We start from the raw sequence: 5,814 nt of genomic DNA, 5'->3' as shown, positions 1-5,814 counted from the left end.
CTCAACTGTATATATCGAACCGTATACAGTATATGTAAGAAGCAAATATATATGCAAGTTGTATGCAGATTTGACCATTGAACTAATGCAGTAAACTAGACTACACAAGTGAAAATATAGGCAGTAAAACATGTATCTTGAATATAAACCATGAATTGGACATGTGAAACTACTGGACATCTGGGAAAAAGAGCTTCATAGCTCATCGGATTCTTCCAGTCTATATCAAGATGATTCTGAATTTCTACTATTCATATAATTACAAGAGGGGCATGATAAAACACAACGTTGTATGCATTGTAGATTGCTTATATTAATGGTTTATTACTGAACAAGTTACTGAGTAGCACAGTCTACTGGGTTGTGGAAGTGCTGGTTTTGTCGGCCATGGGCGAACCCCCCATGCATTTGGACCTGGCCAAATACAAAAATGCACTGGTTGCTCCATCTGCTGTGACCACTTGACAATTGGACCCATGTGCTGATATTTTTTTCGATATATGGATCGCTCCCAAATGAAACATCTTGACAGCAGGCGATGTATAAGCTTTTTTGTATATTTACCTTTGTTGAAAATGCAGGGTGTTCCATGTATAGGCACCCCACTCATTTATAATGATCCTCTTAACAGATTTGAGTATTGTGAAAGAAATGGCTCCATATCTTACCGAGGGAGAACGTTAAAGAGATATCGCAAGTTTATTGAGACTGGTGGGAGACATGGAGTAGCTTTCGCATGAAATGCTTTCTCAAGTTTTCTCTATTTTTATGTGAGGGTCCTCCAAATTAATTGCCCTATATTTATCTTTGGGTGCGTAACTGAACATTAAGATAAGGTCGGTAGTGTCTTATGTTCTGTGCATTGTAAAGCTGCAGATGCAATGTAAATACAATACACTGCCTGCTGCCTTGGTTTATATATAGGTGTAAAAAGGTAAAGGGTAAGATTCACAGTGACGAAATTGCTGAACCACATCGCCCTTAGCAATTTGTCCTACTGCTGCTGGAGATACCGCCACGTTTTGACCCAAAATGTTATGAAAAGGAACATTCGACGACATTTGAATCAGGTACAACATTGCACAACATATCGTGGAACTGTTGTGCGGAATTTATAATGAAAATCCCCGTGATGTTTAAACAAATAAACTAAGCTTAACCCGTTGATAACGTTGGGATTGTATCACACATCAGCATGTTCGTGCGTATGTTCTATATTCAGCCTATACGGGGGATCTTTGTCTTTTTTATTGTATTATGTGGGAGCTGTAGTGTAGCGGTTATCGCTGTGCTGTGAACCTGGCGACCCGGGTTCGGTTCCCGCTCACGGCCACCACCAGTGACGATTATCTGAACCGGTTCTGAGCCTTCCCTAGGTCGACTCAGCCTCAAATGAGTACCTGGTGCGGTGTGTAAACATCGTCACTAGAGAGACAAAGGCGGCCGGGCGTGGTGTTGGCCACCCACCCCCTCGTGTGCCGTGCCGGCCTTCATAGGTACTCGCTAACAGCACTTGCCCCAATAGTCTGTTAAGCCTATACGGGAGATCTTTGTCTTTTTTATTGTATTATATGGCTGACCATATGGAGTCCTTGATAACCAAGTAAGCGCTGTTTGTTTATTTTGATTAGTTTCACGGATGATCCCGTTTAGCCAGTTTCCCGGCTATTTTACAAGGAAGATCCGTGGTGCTGCATGAGTCACAGCAACACCAAAACTTAATTTAAAGACGGCAATGTTCCAGAAAACCCAGTCCTGAAAGAATATCGCACGCGTTTGAAATGCAGGTTCAGCTATGTAGATTATTACATATATTTGACCACTGATAACTTGTGGAAATGCAAACTATGTTTGGGCAAAATTTTTATTGATGAGACTCCGCGTGAATAAAATAGCTTGTTTAGACATAACAGCAGCCTTTTACTCCTGTAGCGGGTACAGATGGAGACTCAGTCTTCTCTGGAGGCAACACGTTTATTTAATAACAGTAACACAAGGGGGTAACGGCCCCCTTCACCCGATACCCTGGGGAGGTATAGCCTCTGGGCTAGCGTGCCCTACTCACTGGGACCACTCTCTGCATCACAGCCCTCCGGCTAGGTGAGACCTAGGGGAGGCTAGCCTGACCCGACCCAGCCAAGGTCCTCGGGTCCCGACCACTGGCCCACTCGGTCTCGGCCCTGGCAAGGACTTCGGGTCCGGGGGTTCCCAGGGTCTTATTCTGGGCTGGCTCTTCTGCCTTCTGCTTGACGACGACTGGCAAACCCGTTCAGATGTCCGACTTATACAGGGTCACTCCGCCCTTGGCCACGCCTACTCTCTAGAACCTTCTGGAGGGACCTGGATTATTGCGTAGTCCCCCAGCCCCCACTGGGGGCCTGGGATGTGTACATCTGGTTCCCAACCACCCTCTGGGTTCCCTGGCCTGAACGGCGTGACTTGTAAGAGGCCGGACTCGCTGTTGCCCCCTGTTGACCCATGTCTGGCGCTACACCAGGTCAGTCGTGGTGACGGCGTTTAACGCTCACAATACCCACAACACTCCCATTGGCCGCCAGGCGGCTCCACTCCATTGGACGGTGTGTCTCGCCACCCACCATGGCACGTGTCTTTCCAAGTACCAATGTTTACCGCCGTTCAAATACAGGTTAAGTGCCAACAGATATAATTAGTCTCTGATGTTATTCGTCGTCAGGAATTAAACTTGATCGTCGGTTCCATAGGGCGTTGCGCTAATCACTGCGCCACTGTTCCACCCAATTTTATTAGCTTACAAATACAATGTAAACAACTGCTCACGTTTCCTAGCGTAAAGTGTGTATATATGTCGGGACTAAATTAACGTGCGCTATTACGCTTGAGAGACCAACTTTTTAATTTACTTGTCAGATCTCAGAAGCTAAGCAGATTTAAGCCTGGTTTGACCTATAATGGGTGACTGTCTAATGATACATAGGCTAAGGCTGCATGGTAGCAATGAGATGCTGTCAAGCAGTGGAATCGTGAATCTACCTGTGTGGACCTTTGAGTGTTAAACCCTCATGTGCAGGGCATTTTTTTAAGCGTCCTCTGGTTTTCTCTCACATTAAGCCAAACACTCATGAAAGTAATTGGCCAAACATCTCAATGCAGGACCTTCTTCCTGGAAAAAAAAGTTATTGAAATTTCACTGGGTAATTAAATGGCATTATTATTGTGAATGAACTAGCTGCTGTGAGAGATGGTGGCTTGCTTGGGAGAAGTAATTAATCCAGCAGTGGATTAAGCATAGCTGTTGCACACTACATATGGCGATTGCAAGTCAAGTTTACATTCGAGCAATACTATCTCCGCTGACCTTATACATTACACATTACATCAGTCATTGAGTGAGAAAGGAATAGGTCCTGTGGATCTAGTTCATATACATGCAATGTCTCCGCATTCACTGGAAACTAAAGGCACCTTCGCCCAATCGATTCTCTGGAAATTTACTGTCCAGATATTTATTGCCCGAGTACATGAAGCGAATGCCCCAGTAAATTGCATGCTTAGTTGAGCGTGGCGCTCAATGTGCGTATGAATCTTGCTTGTGTAGCTGTATCATTAACACTACGGTTTAAACGTACTTGTGTTTTACTATATGTGTCTGTGTGGGTATACATATGTAGAGGAGTAATATGGGGACGTGACGTCATGCGCACTGTCCAGTGCGATGACGTCATGGGACGTGATGTCATGCGTGCTGGGTGGGGCGATGACGTCATGTCTCCTCAAGGTACTTAAGGGGGACCCCGTTACGAAAGCGGGTTCACTGTGGGAGCCCGCGATAGAGAACGGTTTAAGTGCCAGCCAGGGGTAGAGATCAAGGAGTCTAGAGAGAAGCCGGTGGTAGTCATAGGAGGTGCTGCTCTCCCCGATCGGTCGGTGTTGGCTGAACCCCCGATCCGACTCGAGGGAGAGCCCTGAAGCTAGCCGAGCTAGATACAGAGTGCAGGGTCGTGTGAAGGACCCAGTATGGGACCCCTACCCCTGGGGAAGTATCTAAACCCTTAATAATAACCGGCGCAAGCCCTTACCTGAAGAGCTGCCTCCGCGTCGTCATTTTCACCTCAACACATATATATACACACACACACCGCAAGCGTATGTGTATGAGTTTGTGTGCAAAGGGAGAACTGTTCTCCCAGAGGATTTCATAATGGCCTTGTAGTTTCAGCGTCTCAGTACTGTAGACTGCTGTAACACAATTAGCCGAGGCATTCCGTTACATTCCCTAAGCGCCATTTGGCCAATTGCCTCATGCTGTAAGGAGCATCTGCAGTCGCCGTCATAACAATGATGTGTCTAACGTGCGCGCCTATGCATCAGAATGCACTGTTAATGATCAATAATAGCACTGCTGTCACTTATTTCTATTTTCGTATCCCCAGGGCTTCATTTCAGCCAGAGCTGTCCACGGGACTGAGCTCCAGAAAATAAATTCCCCCCTATCTGTCGGGTATGGGGGTGGGGTGACAGGGAGGCCATGGGGTGCCCGTCCCTCCCGAGTTTCGCGATGTATATGTAGTGAATACAACTGCGTCACAGGTGTTATTCTTTAGAGGCAACACATTTATTTAACATCAACACGTTAACACAAAGGGTTAACTGCCCCTTTACCAGATACAGCCTAGGGTGGTGACCACCCAGCTAACTACATTATACATAGGAGTTACAGCTACAAAGGGTCGGACCCTCACTCCGGTCCCCAACCACGTGTTGATGCCTCGTAGGACGTAGAGCTTCCAGCTTGTCGAATGCAGCGACCCCGGTCCCTCTCAGGGACCCACCTTATATCCTCCCGGGTCGGGGCCGCTCCGCCTTCGGCCCCACCCGCCTTCTCGAGCGTTCTAGCTCCCTCTCGATCCCCCTGGAGAACTCTCCCTGCACACGTGATCACCCCCTAGCCCCCCCCCGCCTGGGGCCTTCTCTGTGGGCACTTCAGATCACGTGTCTACAGAGTTAACCAGAGTGTCATGGCCTGGGGCAACCCTGCCCCTGGGCTGACACTCTCCCACTCCCCCTTGTGGGAGCCCGCACTACATGCTATGCGTGGTACCTGCGCTATTCCAGCGCTCACCAAGCCCCGCGAGGACTGGTACTACATCCGTCTACGGGGTGTACACGATGATGGTGCATCGCACGCCGTGCTATGCGAAAGCCGGCATCACTAAATATAATTAATCTGATATGATTTTTTTTTTTATCTTTGATCAGACACTAACAATTATTCAAAAAAAAATCTACAAAAAAACACTACAATTATTGACGACTTGATTCAACTTATTATATTTAAAGACGTACCCATCGGGAACCGCTCAATTTAAAGATTCCATTTCTTTTCTATTAGAAAGAACAACAACGAATGAACTTAATACTCTCCTGAGGGGAATTTCCTATCTTTTACCATTTTCGAATTATTCAGATTTGAACCTCATAAAATTCGGATTTTTTTTGTTCAAAACCAATTGAATCCGAAAAATCTAAAAAATTAAATGTAGAACAATGGTTCTCGCGTTAATTGTAGTCGCTGTTTAACGCTTTACCTAAACGCAAAAACCGAAATCTTATATTTTGAAAGGTTTCTGAATGACACACACAAACATGTTTATGGGGCAATTAACATCGAGATTTGGGGCCCTTAAAATGAAACATCTCGGATTTTCAGATTTTTTCTGTTATTTGTGACCTAAACGCTACCTATCTACCAAATGTTATCTTTCTATCATGTCAGGAAGTACCATACAGGTTTTTGAGATATACAGATGAAGGTATTTATTCATATAGATACCC

The sequence above is a fragment of the Lethenteron reissneri genome, chromosome 21 (assembly GCF_015708825.2).
Source record: "Lethenteron reissneri isolate LAM-NWPU_2019-01 chromosome 21, ASM1570882v1, whole genome shotgun sequence".
Lineage (NCBI taxonomy): Eukaryota > Metazoa > Chordata > Hyperoartia > Petromyzontiformes > Petromyzontidae > Lethenteron > Lethenteron reissneri.
Note: the sequence above shows the minus strand (reverse complement) of the source record.